At 47.3% G+C, this 19,936-nt stretch overlaps 1 long non-coding RNA gene across 2 annotated transcripts; it reads left to right on the top strand.

Moving 5' to 3' along the window:
* The first annotated feature begins 1,316 nt into the window (after positions 1–1,316).
* Positions 1,317–14,237, top strand: LOC140595406 (uncharacterized). Of its 2 annotated transcripts, none has more exons than XR_011996992.1 (3): positions 1,317–5,541; positions 10,479–10,740; positions 13,015–14,237. It is a non-coding gene; the product is annotated as an uncharacterized lncRNA (long non-coding RNA). The 2 variants fall into 2 exon arrangements; XR_011996991.1 differs by lacking the exon at positions 1,317–5,541 and adding an exon at positions 5,548–8,425.
* The last annotated feature ends 5,699 nt before the right edge of the window (positions 14,238–19,936 follow it).

Here is a 19,936-nt window from a genome sequence, read left to right as displayed (position 1 = left end):
CGCTCAGCGCCCGGCATCGGCCCGCGGCGGGCGCGGCTTCCCAGGTCAGTAGGCCTCGGACGGGAGGGCGGCGGGGTGAGGGTCCGGGGGGAAGGCGGCTTGGAGAGCCGGAGTCGGAGCCCCGGCCGGGGCAGCTCGGGGCTGAGCGGAGGAGCTGGGCGGGCGGCGGTTCTCCCGGCGGAGGCGCGGAGGGGACGGGCGACTGGCCCCAGGCGGGGAAGGATCCGTCTTAACCCACGTCCTTGGGAAGAGGGGTCCGGTCCCCGACCCCGCGCGTGGCCTTGGAGAGGCTTTCCCTGCAGGCGAGGACTGGCGGTGGGCTTGCGGCCCCAAAGCCCCTTCTCCTTGGCAGCCGCGGCCCCAGCCCTGTCCCGCGCCGGCCGGGGTCCGCGCCAGCCTAGGGTCTGGGCACGTCTGGAGGAGAGACGGAGTAGAAAGCACCAAGGAGCCGAAGCCTGCGGACAGCGGACGCCGCCAGTCCCCGGGTTCCCAGCCCGACCGCCTGGGAGGAGGCACGCGATCCGATCCGAGCCCCTTTGGGGTTCTGCAGGGACTCCTTGCTGACACTCCCTTCTCCTAAAGGAATGGCCGGCAGGCTCGGCGTGGCCACCGCCTCCTCGGGAAGTGCGAGCGCAGGTTTGGAGGCGAACGGGGCGCCCCGCGCGGGCCCGCGGGGTAGCCGGGAGGCCGCCCGCAGTTCCTCCGCGAGGGAGGCGCCCAGTGTGCGCGGAGGGCGGCAGGATTGGTGGGAGAAGCCCCTGGGGCGTCAGGGCGCGCGGTCCTCGACAGGGAGGGCAGGCCCTGGAGGGGCGAGGATGTCCCCAGAAGACCCTAGGAAACAGCCCGGGCTGTTCAGACCAGGAGCAGGAGGGTGAGAAATGAAAACGCTGGATCGGGGCTCCGGAGGGTGGTGGGGCGTCCAAGCCATGCCCCCGGCCGGCAGGAGAACCTGTGCCGGCTGGGTGTTCAGCCCGGCAATGAATCCTGGAGGGGGTGCTGCAGGCTGAACCCAGGCTACCTGCCGCCCTTCTACTGGAGGGCCCGGGAGAGCTCCAGGGATGGCGCGCCTGGTGTCGGTGCTGTAGGCTCCAGGTGCGGTGGGAGAACCTCCCTCCAAGAAAGGGGTAGAAGCTTCCTAGGCCGGGTTTCTCGGATATGCAGAAATCACCACCCTTCCTTGGCTTCTTTAAAATTTTGCAAGTAGCACCATGCAAGGGGGGAAATCATTAAGAACCAAATAGACTCGTAAACAAAGGTCGCAGTATGGGATATATATATATATATATATATATATATATATTAAGTATATATATTATACTATATATACTTAAATATATATCCATTCTATATGTAATATCTATACTACACACACACACACACACACACACACACACACATACATCCAAAGAGACTATGAAACGAAACAGCCTGAGCAGAAACAAACCACAAATCTGTTCTAGGAGGTTTAGCATTAAATACCCCAAATTAGCAAAGGGTGTAGATAGGCTGTACCTACAAACTCAGGATATCCAGAACACACAAAATGCTCCTTAGGAAAAAAAGTTTGAAGGGTGCGGTGGAGTGGGGTGGAGGTAACACACCCAGAAACCCTCTCCGGGCCTTAGCCTGGCTGTGCCCTTGGAAGTGCCTTGAGCCCAGGGGCTTTGTTCTGGCCCAACTCCTCCCTGTCTAGGCCCGCAGGCTCTAAGGAGGAGACTACCCCCTCAAGGTGTCTGAATAATAAGTAAAAAGGTTTCCTATACAAGGATGCTGCCCGCCACCGCCTCTGTATCTAGGAATAATTCTGCAGAGAGATGGCCTGGGACCTCACCAGCGTGCATGCTGGCATTGAACCTTGGGTACTGACAGGCCTCAAAGCCATGTGGGAGAGTGTGTTGCACTGTCCTTGTTCTTAAAACATTCCTTAACTTTGCTCGTCTCTGTGCCTTTCTTAGACACAAACCGCTTCCCTTTATCTGGTTTCCACCAGAAACAGTGGCTGGGCCCACAGAAGACATTTTGAAAGCTCAAGGGCCAACTTTTTCCTCCAAAAAGTGCTACCATCTGTGTCAATAACAGACACCTCTTGGACACAATACCTTTCCCAGGACTTAAATTTGGCTTCCAGAAATCAGACTGGGAAAGTCCTAGACAGAAGTGTGTCTTTGGAAGGAGAGACTCCGCTTCACAATAGGAATATGTTGTGATGAGGAGGGCGCCGACCTAGGTTTTGTTTCCCAGACTCTTGTCAATCTGTAGTCTGCCTAAAGAACTCTAGGATACTGTGAAGGCAAGGGCTGGCTCCAATTTCTAACGATTCCCAAAGTTGCAAAAGGAGGAAGAGTTAGTTTTCCTTCATCCACAAGATCACTCCTAATGATGTCGGACACCTGCAAAATGACGTCGAAATCGGCGGCGCACTGGGTGGCATTGTTCATTCAACCTGCCAGGACGCCAGCGGTGCTCCCTTTTTCCTGCCTCCCGAGGGCGAGTTCTCGCATTGATTTCACCCCTCGCTCTCAGCCCCGCTGCCGAACACCATTTAGGCCAGATCGGGTATAATGGAAAACACTATCAGCAGACAATTACCCTTTCAGAGGATTCACTTCTCCTCACAGACACTGTTATTTGAGAAATAGGATCATTTGATTTCATATTGCACTAAATAACACCCAGCCGGTTCAAATTGCCAGCTTCTTAAAAACCGCCCATTGGAATAAATTGCAGCGGCCTCTTTTGCTTTTCAGGGCGACTTGATGGGCACCGGGCAGAACTTGTAAAAATAACTACAAAGCCAGCCCCGAGCTGTCGCTATTGGTGGGAGCAGCTCTGCCACCCCGCAGGCAAAGGCATTTAGCCACCCGGTTTCCTGCCACCGCCCCCTCCGCCCGCCAATTTAGAGATGGTTCAACCTCTTGGCTTTGGGATTAAAATGTACAGCCCTGGCTGCCCGGAGAAAGCACTTCGGGACACACCGCTAAATTATTGACGAGCAGAGGGAGGTGGCGGGTGCGCCGGGCACAGATTTCCGTGGGTGCAGCCGCGCTGCCTGCAGGGCTTTGGTGTTTGGAGATAGCCGAAGGTCTGAGGTTTGCAGTCGGGTCCTGGGATCCCACCTTTCGCGGGCCGCCGTCGCCGTGCCCTGCTCACCTGTGCGCGCTGCAGACCTGCGGGCCGCACATCGCGCTCCCCCCTCCCACCCCGCGCCCGCCTGACCTCAGCACCCGTGCCCAGCCGGGAACTATGACTCAAGGGGTCTGGCTGGGGACAGGAAGACGAGGGAGCCTCACCGTGGCTTCAGCGAGTAGTCCAGAGGGAGAGAGGGGCGGCGAAGGAGAAAGGGAAAGTGACGAACTCGAATTCCCGGCAGGTCCGCCGCCAGAGACATCGCAGAAAGCAGCTTTTTTGAAATCGGCCACGAACTGTGGTTTTATAGACACTGTTCAACTGGGTGACAATTGTTCATCTCGATGGGGACGTTCCACACACACACACCCTTTATGTAAAACAAAATGTGACTCCTTGGTGCTTGTTTTATTTATGCCAAGGGGCTGGGTGAATTTAAGACCGCCGGGGCCTTGACGGCAAATCTTTTTAAGTCTTCGTTACATTTGTGAAAATGGGCTTCGCGAAGGCCAAATTAGATTCTCCCTCAGGTGCATCCCCGGGGACTCACCTGTGCATCCCGATTCCGAGCGTGAGCCGGAAGGACCCGTTAGTGGATCCGGAGCCCCGGGGGGAGTTTGGGCCTCTGGGGACTGGGTGGGAGCCTTTCCCTTCCCTGGCACTGGGAGGAGCCAGGGAGCAGGGGTTGTGAGTCTGTGTCTAGAGGGAAGGTTACAGGCGCGTCGAGCGAGAACTACTAAATTCCTCTTGTGGGGTTTGACGCAAGCTTTAGCTCCCGGGCAGTGTCCGCGGTGGAGGAGAAGGTGCCGGCGCCGCAGCAGACGGGGTGCATGGGGGGTCTGAGGGTGCCCGCACCTTCCACCTGGCCTTGCCCTGCGGACCAGCCGCTCTACCCTGTAGTGTATCCTCCCTTCGCTCTTCTCCCCAGCAAATAAAAGCGCAGTCCCCGAGCCCCGTGTGCTTGCTCAAACCAAACCCTGGGCCGGGCTGTGCCTCGGGGCCTCTGAAGCTGCCCTCCGGGCCTGGGACGAGGCCGCCAAGCGCTGCCTCCTAGCCTCCAGCTCGGCCCGGAGAGTCTGGATCCGGGACAGGCCTGGGGCTCCCAGCCGAGACCAGGGAGAGCCCCGGCGCCTGCTCCATCCAGGTCCCTACCCCAGGCGCTGGCGCCGCAACCCCTCGCCTTCAGGGAGTTCTCTCCCAGCTTCCCACTGCCTCCCCGTGGCGGCGCAGCCAAGAAACCCTTTTCTTGTTGAACGCCAAGCCCGAAGCCCGAACGCCGCCGATTTCGAGGAGACGGAACAGGACGATGGAATTCGGAGGAGCCGGAAAACACGTCATGACCAGCTCCAACCTTCTCTGCGGGCGAGAATGGGACCGCAGAGCTACGAGAGGAGCCGCCGCGCCTCGCACCGAGACTCTGACCCGGTGCTGGAGCCCTAGGGCAGGCGAGGCTGCGGCGGCGCTGGCTGCGCCTTGGGGTCCCCGAAGGGGACTCTCGGGGCCGCGCGGGTGGGCCTTTCCCTCCTCACGCCCCTCTCTGTCTTTCCGACTAGAGCAGCGCGTTCACGGTCGGCCTCTAGCGCGGGGTGGGGAGCCTCGTGTCCGCCCTGTGCCAGCCCGGGAGCCCTAGGCGAGGGCCGCGAGAGCCAGTTGTCGCCGCTCCTGCAGGCTTCGGCCTCGGGCTCTGGCCGGGGCTAGAACGTCAGTCCCTCTGCTCGCGATGCGCGCCCCCTCTCCGATCTCGACTCTGCGGTGCAGGCGCCCGCGCCACCCTCCTTCGCCCGCTCCCCCTCCACGCCGCCGAGTTTACCAGCGCGTTTTGTTCCCCTGTCGGATTCCCGGCCGAGGGGCAGTTACCGTGCTCTCCTCCGGTGGACGCTAATCAAGTAATTTCCCCGTCCCAGCCCCATCAAATTGCTCTTTAGCTGTTGAACCGCGGAGTTTTGCTCGCCTTTTCACATGCTAATCACACCCATTCAGCGGCTCTCGGTGGGGCTGTTTGTCGCGGGATAAATCTCCTTGTTTGCAGGCTGCATGATTAATTGATATTGTTGTCTGGCTTTTGTGGGGGCCGCGAGGAGCTGAAAGGCGGCGCGTCGTGACTGCGCCGGGGGCCGCTGGCGACGTCGTCGGGCTGCCGAGGTCCCGGCGAGGTCGAGCCGGGGCTGATGACATTATGCGCCCATTCTGGTTTTCCTTATTAAAAGGATGATGAAAGACTCAGAGACCCCAGTTTTACAACCCACCACCGGGGCGTAGAAACCGCACAGAGTTTAAGCCACCAGCGCAGACAAAGCCCGGGCGTTCGCTCAATTCTGAGAAAAGAGTCGGTGTCACCTCTCCACGCACGAGACAATCGCATTTTGGCCCACCCGGGATTTCCGTCGGAGTTGAACATGAGCGCTCAGCTCTGTGGTTTGTTTTTTCAATCAAAGAATTTTTTGTTTTTTGGAGGATGGGGAGGGGTTGTAAAAGAGGTTAAAACCCTTAAAAGATAAGTAAAAGGGATGCCGGAGATTAGGAGACCTTACAGGTTGCGGGCGAGGAAAGCAGCGCAAAGGCGCTGACCCGGGGTGGCCTAGACCGAGTCGCCGACGGCGAAGGACCCGGGCGCTACCGCTCGGCTCTCGGGATGACCGAGGCCCACGCCCGCCCGCAGGCCAACGCGCTATTTGCCATCACTGGTCCCTGCTGATTGCTGTAGTTTTCCGCCGCCCGCAGGTGCACTATCCACCAACAAATTCCTCCGCCTTCCGCACCCCTTCACTCCCCTGCGTCCTGGGGTTTTATCCTCTATGGACATCCCTGAAAACTTGGAGATTCAATTAAATAATTCCAGTTACGCGGTGCTCCTATTTGCTTATTGCAAATATTTCCTTTTTCGAGTTCTTAAAAAAAAAAAAAAAGCAAAGAGAAGAAAAGAAACCTGTCGCCTTAGCTTTCACTGCGCGCAGGGTAATTGATAGGCGCCATCGGAGGTCAAAATTTGCATAAGAATTAAGAACAGTAAATTAATTTAATATTCCATGCACATCTCCAATTATTCCTGGAGACCTTTGTCTCCGCGGCTGCCAGAGAGGGGATTCAGCTGCTCTTCAGCCAAACAACATCTGTGCGGTTAATAATTTGATAAACAGCTCATACAAATAGTTTCTGAATTATCTGGCAGCCCAATGACTATTCAGTTTGGAAACGTTTTGGCAGGGTTTCCCAGCGTCCTCCGGAGGCCTCAGACGTCCGCCGAGACAAATGTCTTCTTATCTCTTAAATATCAGCAGACGACAATATGTACAATGAGTCATTATCATTAAGTAATAACCCTACCCCTTTAAAAAAAAAAAGAAAGAAAGAAAGAAAGAAAGAAAGAAAGAAAGAAAGAAAGAAAGAAAAGAAAAATGCCCGGGTCATCACGGTGTCTCCAGGTCGTGTATCAAAGACCCTGAGATTAATAGACCTGCTGGGACAGGGGTTCTGAGTAAAGAACTGCTTGAAGGGAAGAAGACATGGGTGTTGGGGAGGGCTTGAGGTAGGGGTCTGCTTTATTAAACATCGTGGATTGAAATTGATTGGCTGCATTTAGGTTTGCAAATACCTACCGGAAGGGGAACATGGTAGGTGGGAGAGAGGGAGACTAACTTTTCACTCCATTACTTCTTGTACTTTCAATTTTTCCCTTTATGCAGGTATTATTTATTCCAAAAATAAATACATAAAAGGCAAATTGAATTACCAGAAAGCAGAGGTGAATTATTTAGGTTGCTAATAGTCCTTAACTGACTTGTCCCATTTCTCCTCCTGACCACACTTCCTCCATCCTACCTTGGCCCCCATCCTGATACCAACTTCCCACAAAGCACAAGTAGGCCAGCCAAATGTTGAGTTGGCCTCAGTTAGGAAGGAAGCACTTGTACAATGATGCCATACAGTTGTCATAACAGACATGAATTTAGACACTTTTCCTTTGCCATTTCTGTCTCTATGCTGAAGATTTCATGGCTGGGATTATGTTCCTCTATCTTTCTGCCACCCATGGCAGAACCCTATTCCTGACATTAAGTCTAGAAGAGAACCATTTGATCTTGAATGAGACTCAGACTGCTCTAATTTTTGCAACCTGTGCATTGCAGGTCTTTTCACTACAAGTCTGTGTTTACCCTGGAATTGTTCTGCACTGACTTCACTATAACAGGATGTTTGACTGGGATCCTTATCTCTGTCTATACATTCCTATGTGTTTGATGTACACACCTCACCCATTCAATATGTTTTCTATTTCCTACAATGCTGACAATCTAAGTACTTAAAGCCGCTGAAAAGTACCCTGAAGTTCTGAGTAGTGTCCAAGCAGCAATATGATCGAGCTTGGTCTTAAACTGTAATGAGCCTGGGGTAGCACTGAGCTTTAAATACAGGCAAGCCCTTTAGACTATAGGTCTAAATATACAACTTTACAATGAATACAATTCTTGCCTGGTTCTATTGAAGAATTACTTGTCCAGAAAACAAGTCATGGTGTCACAAGAATACAACAATAGCATTTCAAACAAGCACATTCATTTCTTTCTCTTTTTTTCTTTTTTTTTTAAAACATTTTCTTCTTGCATTTCATTAGGTTTTTTCCCCTGGGCCTTGCAGTCTTTTAAAGCATACAAATCGTTTCTATTATTTGTGATTAGGGGTCTCTGTCTGCATCTTCTTATTAATTTCTGACTTTGATTCAGACTTCCAGTCAGCGGAGTGATTTGGAAACATTTCTTTTCTTAAATGGAACATTATCAATTCAATTGGGAGCCATTCCAATTTTAAACACCAACATATTCAGTTTCTTAATCTGCAGTACTGATGTTACTCATTTTTATGCACACAACCTATCCCCTTTGGCGGTAGTTCCTTTATGCTTGATATTTATCTTCTTTACATTTGTTTGACTATTTTTCAAGGCAGTGTATGGGCAGAAAATGGCTATTAAAGAAGAAGGCAGGAAACTCTGATTATGTTTTTGACGATGTAAGTAAAGCCACACAATATTGAAATTTTGAATTTTCTTTCTTTCTTTCTTTTTTTCTTTTAACTAATGAGCCCTCTCCAGAAAAGCCGTCTGGATACCATTAAAGTTGATGAGTTTCGAAGGATTATCCTGATAAATGCTCAGCTTTTTGGTGATTAGACACATATTTTCAGCACAGTTTCCTAAATTAGACTGAATTCTGCATTTGGAGGGAGGTTTGCTGAACATAACCGGAAATTGTTGGAAAAAAAATTTGGAGTATCACTTTACTTTGTAGAGTTCAAATCAAAGGTAACTGCTACTCATGTACACTTGTAGTAAAAATATTGCAACTATAGTAGTAGGTGATATTCAGTAACTTAAATGACACATACCGTTGCTATTTTCATCCTAATTGTAAAAGAAATAAGCCTTCTCTCGTGAAAAATTGCAGAATGGACAAGAAGCACAATAATGATCTTTTTAAAAGATTTTATTTATTGGGGCACCTGGGTGGCTCAGTGGTTGAGCATCTGCCTTCAGCTCAGGGCGTGATCCCGAAGTCCCGGGAGCGAATCCCATATCAGGCTCCCTGCATGGAGTCTGCTTCTCTCTCTGCCTCTGTCTCTCCTCTCTCTCTCTGTGTCTCTCATGAATAAGTGAATACAATCTTTAAAAAAAAAAAAAAAAAGGGATCCCTGGGTGGTACAGCGGTTTAGCGCCTGCCTTTGGCCCAGGGCGCCATCCTGGAGACCCGGGATCGAATCCCACGTTGGGCTCCCGGTGCATGGAGCCTGCTTCTCCCTCTGCCTGTGTCTCTGCCTCTCTCTCTCTCTCTCTCTCTGACTATCATAAATAAATAAAAATTTTAAAAAAAGATTGTATTTATTTATTTGACACATAGAGAGAGCCAGAGAGCACAAGCAGGGGGAGCGGCAGAGGTCGAGGGAGAAGCAGGCTCCCTGTTGAGCAGGGAGCCCCAAGCAGGATCCCAGGATCCTGGGATCATGACTTGAGCTGAAGACAGGCCTTAACTGACTGAGCCACCCAGATGTCCCCACAATAATGATTTTAAAAAGTGCTATCTTCATCAAGAAAAAAAAAACTTTTTTTTTTTAATGTGAGAGGAAAAAACAGTGCAGAGCCATTATAGAAATTCTCCCAATAAACAAATTCTTTCAATTTACTTGAGAGAATAAATGATTCTGATTGCTCACAAAACAAAACAAAAAAAGGCCATTTCTACACATATGGCCAGCTTAAACACAAATCCACTAAAAAACTGAGTTTTAAAAATATAGGTTAGCATGTAAAAGTTATGAACAGGATTCACTTAGATAAACCTGTCTCCTCCCATTTTCTTCTCTTTCAGTGTTTAAATAAGCTGTGCTGGGTGTTGTTACTGGGTTCAAAAGAAAAGACCTTCAGGGGCAGTCCGGGTGGTTCAGCGGTTTAGTGTTGCCTTCAGCCCAGGGCCTGATCCTGGAGACCCGGGATCGAGTCCCGTCCCACATCAGGCTCCTTGCATGGAGCCTGCTTCTCCTTCTGCCTGTGTCTCTGCCTCTCACTCTCTCTCTCTCTCTCTCTCTCTGTGTGTGTCTCTCATGAATAAATAAATAAAATCTTAAAAAAAAAAAAAAGGAAAAGACCTTCAGCACTTATATGCCTGTGGATAATTGCAGCACTTATATGCCTGTGGATAATTGCAAGCCAAACAAGTCCTGATTCCTCAAAGACGACTGTAAAATGTCTCTGATCATGGATGTCAACCAGCCTCATGGTTCTTTCTTTCCATTCCTTCCAGGAATTATGATTACAATAGACAGGTTGAGCTTTACCTTACTCCAGGGGCACCATTCATACATCATCAGATGTGGATGGTTTTTAAGACACTGTTCTGGGGTATGGCAGTAAAGTGAAGTTGCGGAAGATGGCCATTATTATTATTATTTGCAAATACATACTAAGGGGCAACGTGGGTTAAGTGTAAGTAAGTCTGGCTGGCTCTGCTTGAAAGAGAGGGTCGTAGGCAGTGGAGACTGTGGACTTCCTGTGCCATTTTGCTCTGGCCAGAAAGTTCAATCCAGCAGCCTAGTATAGACTGAACTTCAGAGGGATTCCAAGGACTTATTCTGCTTTGTTGACTCTGTGAGAGGAGATGGATCCTGCAGAATATCAGACTCATATTTGAGACCTGCCATAGCGTGATTGGAATCAACGTAGGGGTAGAAGGAAATAGTGGTGGGGAGAAGGCTTATTTGTCCACTAACCAGCTGTGTGCAGTTAGGAAACCACCTGATCTCCCTGTGTCAGGGACTCCTGTCTGCCACTTCTCACCACCCATTTATAATTTTCTTCTTGCTAGGCACCCACCTGCCCAGCTGGACTACATTTCCCAGCCTCCCTTGCGGTTGACTAAGTTCTTAACAGTGGAATGCAAGCAGAAGTGATGGAGTTAATTGTCTCATACCTGCACCTTCCTGTTCCTTCTAGCTGGCTGGGAATGATGCTAATGGCAGCCACATGTGGACTATGACAAAGCTCCCCCAATGACCTGGGTTCACAAGATGACTCCCTGGAGCAGAGTCTACTTTCACCCTGGACTGTTAACATGGAGAGAAATAAAGGTCTATTCTGTTTGAAAAACCACATATTTTCGTTCATTTTGTTACAGCATCTACCCAAAGTAATCCACATCCTGGCTTCATTTTTCTTAACTGTAAAACTGTATCTTAGTTTGGGCTTCCCCCCAAGCAAGCAGTTTATTGGGAAGTGGTCTGAGGAAATGCCAGTTGAGGAGTGGGGTTGACAGACAGGAAAGGGAAGACAGCCATTAAAGTGCACTTAAAAGCAAATTACCGTGGTGGGCAACTGGGATTTAATTCTATTGAGGTAACTCTGGGAAACAACGTAGAATGTGTCTTAGAGTAAGTCCCCCTGAGCTGGAGTATTTATACACCAACTCCCATCAATCGCTAGCTGAGGGTTACTTTTCACAGGCATTATTTCCTCAGCACTTTTGGCCTGTTGCAAAGGCAGAATGGGCTTCCGAGACCCAAAAAAAGCATCCAGGCAATGCAACACAGGGGCTGGTGGTTGTATATTGAGCTGGTAGACACTGGAGTTGAAAGGCAAGGATTTACTGGTAGGACACTGACCGCATCTGCTACAGAAGGCATCGGCGAATGGTCTTGAAGCTCCTCTTTCTACATTAAAATTATCCAGACTCAGTTTATCAATCTGTTTTTCTAGTTGCTAATCTGAAATGCCTGCTCTAGCCAGATTGGTTTACTTGATTTAGGGCACCCTAAATACCATGAGCAACATTTTCCTTTTACTTGTGCCATCCCTTCATGGGAAAGCATCTCATTACTGGTGTACTCCCCTTTATCTTTACTGCTTAACCGATTACCCTGGAACTTGGCAGCTTAAAACTACAACTTATTATTTTTCACAATTCCATGAGTCAGGAATTCAGGCAGGACTTGCTAGGCACTTCTCCACGGAGTGTCAGCTGGGCCTATTCCCGTGGAGCTACCACGATGGCCTCTTACCTTCAAGGGCCTCTCTTTGTGTGGCTGCTAATCATTCAGTGGCCCAGCCAGAACCTCCTTATAGGATGGCAGCTGGGCTTCATGAGGGAAGAAGTGGAAGTTGCTGGTCTTTTGAAGGCCTGTGCAGCCAGAAGTCTCAAAATGTCATTCTATTGGTTGGAGCAGATCACAAGGTCTGTCCAAGTCAATAGGGCATTGGATTCCTCCTCTTGGTGGGAGGAGCTGCACCTGTGCAAAAAGAATAGGAGGGACTGTCAGTGGCTTAATGAGGGTGCTGTCCATTGTGCCTGCCCACCCCTTATGCACCTACTCAAATCCTTTATCCAGAAAGCCTTTGCTGTCACACTAGCCCACTGCTCTCTTCTGGCCCCATCTGAACTCCATGGACATATCTTATTACACACTTCTTATTTTGTCCTTAGTCATTTGTTATCTTGTAACGCTTTGTTGCTACCTACTGTTGGCTCTTTGAGGGCGGAAAATGCATGTTAGATTTCCAAGATGGTGTGTATCTGTACAAAAACCAAGTAAGGGGCATAGAAGTAAGGGATGGGTGGAAGGAATGACTAGCATGCATATGCCCCTGGGTTAAGATCTAGATCAGTAGAACTTATTTCTAGTAGATTTATCTAGAGTCCTCAACTATATGCTCTGAAAATCAAATAATTTTGAAATCCTCTGCACCTAAGTGAGGCTTAGGAGACACACACATCCACATGTGGCAATGGCCATGTTTGTGACTGGAATGGATCACCTGGAAGACTTTCCCTTCCCAAACACTACCTCCTCCACCATGATGATTCCCTTGTGTCAAACTTTGCCTTTTTAGAATGCAGGTGGAGGTGGAGTGGGAAGAGAAGGGTAGGAATTTGAATCCTTGATGTCTTAGTGATAAATTAACTGATAAGAGAAGTGTTTCTCTCTCAACAGAAGAAACTGGGGCAGCTGGAATGTGCTGGAAAATTAGAGCCCACTGATGCCGAATGAAAGAATTGAGGAGAGGAGAGGTCATGATGGACAAGTGGTCTCCTTTATTTTCAGCCAGGCCAGTTGTCCAGGAGACATTCAAAATAATGCATTGCCCGAGACATTAGAAGGTGGCTAGCATTCTCATGGACAACAGGAAAAAAACAGAAACATGAGAGAAGGAAGATTCCAGAACTCTTGCACATGTTTTTGTGGATTTGCAGTCAGTGAATGGACACTCTCCGGTCTCTGAGATTCAGTCTCCTACACTATAACTGGGCCCTTTGTCACTAGTTCTTCAAAGGCAGAATAAGCCTGCGGAAAACCTGGCCTATAATGTTCACGGGAAGTGAATTAAGAGTTGTTGTTTTCTTTTAACAGAATTACTAAGGGAAGATCAACAGACAACTGGGATGACTATGAGTGCAGAAGACTGACAAGACTTCCTCTGTTGCTCCTAGTGACCAGTGGGGGGATTTCTATAGCTCCCAGAACATGTTCTCCCTGCAACCTCCACCTGCTTTTTTATTAAATGCCCTGAATTGCCCTTTTGGATCAAAACTTTATCATGTCAGTCAAAGTAGGCTTGCTGCAGCCCACCTCATGGCTAAAGATATCAGATGTGTAAAAGATGATAGGTGAGACACATTTTCATGAGTAGTAGCTCTTTGTGCATTGATGTTCTGCTAGCGTGCAGAAAATGCATTTTACTGGGTTCCTGGAAATGCGTAATGGATGTCGGCTCTAAGAGAGGCACATAGAGCATGGATTCTGCCATGGGTCACACTTGGGTTTAAATTCTCCCTCTGGAAAAATCAGAGAGGGTGACGAAACATGAGAGACTCCTAACTCTGGGAAATGAACAAGGGGTAGTGGAAAGGGAGGTGGGCGGGGGGGTTGGGGTGACTGGGTGACAGGCTCTGAGGGGGGCACTTGACGGGATGAGCACTGGGTGTTATACTATATGTTGGCAAATCGAACTCCAATAAAAAATATACAAAAACATACAAATAAATTCTCCCTCTGTCATTAGCCTTGTGACCTTGAGCACATTTGAAAACTCTGTTAGACGTGTGAAAAGTTGTCCTCATCTTGAAGGTGAGAATAGCAATACCCATGGGGTTGTTATATTCAATAAGTAAATATGTGTGAAATTTTTAGAAAGTTCCCTGAAATAAAGGTATATTTAATAAATGACATTTAAAGCAAGGTTCTTTTTTTTCTCTGGAAGCTTGTACCTTCCATTCCCCTTCTCCCATTCTACCCATTCTGTCCTCCACCCCTGCTCCCTTTTACTAGTTTGTTCTTTGTATTTATGGATATATTTCTGCTTTTTTGTTTGTTTATTAGATTTCACAAATAACTAAAATCACAGGGTATTTGTCTGTTTCTGACTTATTTCACTTAGCATAATACCCTCTAGGCCCATCCATTTTGTCACAAATGACAAGATTTCTCTCTTATGACTGAGTCATATTCAATTACATGTATATAAAATTATATATGTCACATGTTCTTTATCCATTCATGTATGGATGGACACTTGAATTGCTTCTATATCTTAGCTATTGTAAATAATGCTGCAATAAACACAGTAAGGCATATAATTTTTTGAATTGGTATTTTCATTTTCTCTGGGTAAAAGCCCAGTGGTGGAATCAATGGATCACATGGTATTTCTATTTTTAATTTTTTGAGGAACCTCCATTCCCCACAGTGGCTGCACCAATTTACACTCTCACCAAGAGTCCATGAGGGTTCCCTTTTCTTTTGTTCTTTTTTTTAATTTTTAAAAAAAGTTTCTTTATTTATTCATGAGAGACAGAGAGAGAGAGAGAGACAGAGGCAGAGACACAGGCAGAGGGAGAAGCAGGCTCCACGCAGGGAGCCTGATGTGGGACTCGATACAGGGACTCCAGGACCACGCCCTGGGCCGAAGCCAGGCTCCAAACCGCTGAGCCACCCAAGGATCCCCAGGGTTCCCTTTTCTCCACATCATCTCCAACACTTGCTATTTCAAGGTTCTCTTTTTGTTAGTTACAAAAAGATCACTGTACCACATCGCTGTACTTGCACAGTCTGTGTATGGATTTTCCATTAACTATCAGAAATTTACAAAGACATGATTCCCTAAGATGGAGAAGAAATCCAGAGGATCCAGGATTACAGGCCATCCTGTTACTCGAAGAGAATCTTTGGTTCCAATTTGGAAGAGTCATAAAGAAAATGAGGTGTTAAAGCGGTAACAGTGAGGAATTCTTTTTGATGATTGAAATAATAGATGAGCTGGTTATAAAAATTGACAGAAACCCTGGATGGAGCTCTTCCTTCTGCTCAGAACCTTCCACCCGAGATTGTCCATTGACAGGGAACTCCCGCTGCTTCATTGTTACAACCTTTTATAAGTGTGTAAAGAAACCTTTCCCTTTTGCGGGCAGTCCCGGGGGCGCAGCGGTTTAGCGCCGCCTGCAGCCCAGGGCCTGATCCTGGAGACCCTGGATCGAGTCCCACGACGGGCTCTCTGCATGGAGCCTGCTTCTCCCTCTGCCTGTGTCTCTGCCTCTCTGTGTGTGTGTGTCTCTATGAATGAATAAATAAAATCTTAAAAAAAAAAAAAAAAAAAAAAGAGAAACCCTTCCCTTTTGGATGGCCTCTAGTTATTGAGAGTCATCCATTTTGGCATTTGCTGAATTCCAACCATATTGAGAATTGCTACTCAGATGGGAAATTTGGTGAATAATCCTGCTTGTTCCATCTTTATCCCTTGACCAAACTTCTCCATATGCAATCATGTCTAAAAAAAAAAAAAAAAAAAAAAAAAAAGCAAGCAAGAGTAATCCTTCCCATCATCTTCTCCTCTCCCAAAGGCTATTTGTTGGTTGATGACACTACAGAATTTGCAGTGTCCTTCAACACTTGGTGGGGCAAACATCTCTCATTGACTCTTTAATTGGGCTGAAGCACCCTGATGAGGGGCCTTTATGAGTCATAAAAGCCTTTTCAGTAAGTTATTTGTCAGGAAGCTAGGGCCCAGGGATTTCAGAAAGAACAAAAAGAACTCCAACTTTCTAAGACTCCGCTCCAAAAATCAAAAAGAGAAAAAATATGCCTGGAGAAAATTAATTTAAAGAGAAATAACAGACAAATCTGGGAAACTGCTGGAAATGAATGTACTTACAGATGTCACCTTTCTGAAGGCAGTTAGATTTTTGAGTTTCATTTCACTCATTATAATTTGTGCCCGTTGCCAAGGATGTATTATTCCAGGGAAAGTAAAGGCAAATTTCTTGACATTTGCTTTACATCCTTCCCCCTCGAAGGCCACCCCCTCGCCCCCTCCCCCTCACGCTCCTGGAAAACTCATTAAAGAACCATTTCTGATGGCAATTGGAGATGTAAATGAAATGGCCTCCTTTTAGTACTTAGTTGAGATAGCCCAAATGTTTGGCAGTCATTAAAACTTCCCTAAGCAGCGTTCATAATAACAAACCAAAGTTGTCAATCCTTAACATCATTAAAACTCTGTCAGTAGTCACCATTGGAGGGGAGATGGAAATCAAGTTGCACTGGAATGCATTCAGTTCTAAACCATGGCTTCAGCTCCACTTTTTGGGGGAGGAGGATAGGTTCCACAGTCTCTTTACTGAGTTTTTAATCGAGTTGCTCTTCCACTCTTTCTTTTATGGAGCCATAGAAGTGTCTGTAATGAAAGATTAAAATGGTCCTGTGCAGTGGTTTGCAGTGGCTATGCCCAAATAAAATATGACAGCTCTCTCGTAGGGCCTAAATGTAAGCAGAGGGAGCTCAGTAACAAGCCGCATTATGCTCTCTGCCATGCATACTGATTGCAAATCGTGTGGGTTCTTGATGCCATAAAAAAAAAAAAAAAAGAAAAGAAAAGGTGTGTGTGTGTGCGTGTGTGTGTGTGAAAGAGAGATTTTTTTTTCTCCCAACTGATTATGAATCTTATGCACAGCAAGCAAGGGAGAATCCACGTTCAAATTTCCTATAGCAGAGGACACACACACACACACACACACACACACACTTATATACTGACAGGCTAATGGCTACTTTCCCAAAGAGTGGTTAGAAAGAAGTAGTAAATGGGACTGTGTTGATGCCGAGAGAAGACCCGGGCAAAGATCAAGATACCCAGCAACATATCGGATAACATATAATTGGCGGGTCACAGCCAAATGAGTGTAGTCATGCATCGCCGGGCAGGCCTTTGCCGGTGATAAAGACACTTGTAAACAATTCAGTCCCAGAACATGGCAATAATATGTTGATCCGGCGTGTAATGAGGTGTCCCTGGAATCAATAAGCAGTCCTGGAGAGCAGGGAGCAAGGGCAGTGGCTGTCTTTTTGATGACCTTTCCTCACCACCGAGGACCCCATCTCCCCTGAAGAGGACTTTTCTCATTTTGCAGCCCGCTCAGAGTGTCAGAACTTCCATTCGCAGCCGGCAAATGAACAGCCAGGCCCTGCATGCTAATGAAGTCCGGGCTATTTTGCACCTTTTCATCCGCACATTATGCTCTTGACTCTGGAGAAGGTGGGAATTAGGCCGGACCCCGGTGTCAGACTGCCTGATGGCTTGGCTCCGGAAAACTGGTAATTGAAGCTGATGACTGATGCAAGGGAGGCCTGAATTTGGAAATAAACAGTTTCAAGCACTGCATGTCATTTCTAGAGAGACTGCTGCGAGAATGGAAATGAGCTCTGTTTCTTGAATCTAATGCAGTTTCTCAGCAGGAAAAACACCGTCTTTTAGACAACAATGCCAGTCATTAAGATTTAAATGTTCTGGCGATAATAGAAGAACTGGCCTCCAGTTCACAAACAGCACTTATGTAAATGTCTTTCAACACCCAGATCTACATTTAATCCACGCCCAAGAAGAGAACTGTGTCGGAAAACGGAAGCAAATGCAATTCTTCGTCTATAAATATCATTCATAAGGAGAGAGAGGAAAACAGTAAAATTGTTTGCCAACATGTCACATAGCCCGGGCTGTCAAGGCCAGTGGGAACGGCAACTCCCCATCTGAACAATGAGAAGACATCGGGAAGTGTACAATAAAATACCCGGAAGCCACACTTTTACTGGGTCTTTGTGCACTGCTGCATTGCCTTGCAGACACCCTGTCCTCGCCTCTTATGGAGAAGTGGCTTGAATATTCCCCAGCTTAGATGCAGAATCAGTATTTGGAGAGTGGATCTCTCCTTTCAGTTGCACTAGAAGCCCAAATCTGGACCCATTGGCTTGTAATCTTTTAAAAGAAGTCCCTTCATCGGGTATTTATTTCATTTCCTCATCACATTCCTGGGCTGCCACAAAACCCTAGACCAAACGTGACCGACTCTTTCATCCCCTCTCCCCAATCTGCCGAGATTAATTGGACGTTGTGTTGCTTATGCAATAAGAAGAGCTCGTAACCCACACACAGCCTTTTGCGTTTTAAGAGGCTTTAAAAATCATTTTTTACTAGCATCCCTCCACCCTAGTTCTTCCTGTGCAGGTGAGACACCTTCAGGGAGAAAATGATGAGCCCAGAGAAGAGAAGGAGGCCGCGGGTATTTATCCTGGCCCTGGCAGGCCAGAGTGATTCATGAATAACCATTGGTGTGCTTTTTCCTCAATTCTCTTTCCTACCAGAAGTGAGATTTTGATACTTCAGGCCTTTTTCAATTTAATGGTGACATACAGGATTCTCACAGGCAGGCTCTGGTTTGTTAGCAGCATCAGGGATATCACTACAACTGGAGAGAAATCGAAGACGGCTGGGGTATTATTGTCACTTCAGTTTAAAGGTAGCAAACCTATCTCACAAAGGATCAACACTGAATTATTTCAACATTTCAAAAATATAGATAAGCAATGCATTTCTAATAGCGTACTTGGGGATACTAGATAGATGGATGAATATTCAGCAATTCTTTTGCATGAAATATATGAAACTCAATGAGAAAAAGGATAAATCTTAAAAACACACACATCCGGGCACACCTACCCCTCACTGTGACAACATCCCCGGGTCTCATGGGGTCTCCTTACAATATAATGGCTAAAAAAGAGGGAGAAAATTGGGGTCACTAAAATGGGATAATGATAACCGCAAGGCTTTCTGTGTATGGTGTATACGTACACTGGGAATTCAATATTTATACAGTGACTCTTTCTGTGGCCAGGGCGGCGATGATTTTTTTTGAAAAGCTTTTATGTGTATTTCCTAGCTGGACTTTCATCATCAGCCTATGGCATGCAGGCTTATTTTATTAACAAGAAAAGGGAGCTAAGAGGAATGAGATGGTTTTTCTAAGATCACACAGCACATATGATAGGAAAGCCAGTATTGGAACTTTTGCTTTAAACATTTGCCATGCAGTTAATTTCTATAAGTTCGAGTTCCCCTGTGTAGACACCATCCGTAAAGGAAGTTACATAGTATTGGACCTTTACTACTTTTATTTTTTCACAAGCACTACCTCTTCTGTTGCTGTTATGAGGTTGAAATTGTTCTGATGCAGAGGCAGGATGTGCAACTCCTACTGTCCTCAGGAAGAAGAGCCAAGAGCAAAGATTTTTTCTAGTCTTTAATGGCGACTGGAGGTGACTGCTATAGTAAAAGCATCTTTTTATGTGGAGAGTGTTGCTTGGATAGAAAAGCAGAGATTCAGCATAGATTAAGGGTCCTGATCATGGGGTTGGCTTTGGCTCAAACCTGTCTCCATGGCTGTCTCAGTAATAACAGAAAGCAGAGGGGATCATTTCCCATTCATGCAATAGAAATTCCAGAAGTAGGTAGTCTAGGGTGTCTAGGGTGGAAGAGAACAGGCCCCATAACACTATCAAGGTCCCACATTCCTACTGTCTCCCTGTTCCACCATTTTTGGAACTTTATTTCCATCTCAAGTTTGCCCCAGGGGTATGTCATGGCTGGATAGCTTGATTAATCTCATCTCAAGGAGGAATAAGGGAGGAGAGCAGGATAAGGCATCAGATGGTCACTGTCCTTTCAAACAGCTTCAGAGGGAGTACCTCTCACCCTCAACTGCATCTATAGCTCATCCTTAAGAGCTAGCATATAGCTATTTCTACCTACAAAGAAGGCTGGAAAGGGGTGATTCAATTCTGACAAGCTGCTGCTCCCTCTACTCCCTGGGTTCTCTTACTGAGGAAGAAGACAACAGATACCGTGTAATTAATTAGAAGAGTTTGCTGCCACTGACAATTACTAGATGAGTGAATACAAGCTAGTCTCAGTTGACTCACCTGCCACATGGGGAAAAATAGTGGC

This window comes from Vulpes vulpes, chromosome 14, assembly GCF_048418805.1.
Source record: "Vulpes vulpes isolate BD-2025 chromosome 14, VulVul3, whole genome shotgun sequence".
Classification (NCBI taxonomy): domain Eukaryota; kingdom Metazoa; phylum Chordata; class Mammalia; order Carnivora; family Canidae; genus Vulpes; species Vulpes vulpes.
This window is presented reverse-complemented; position numbering and strand designations above follow the sequence as displayed.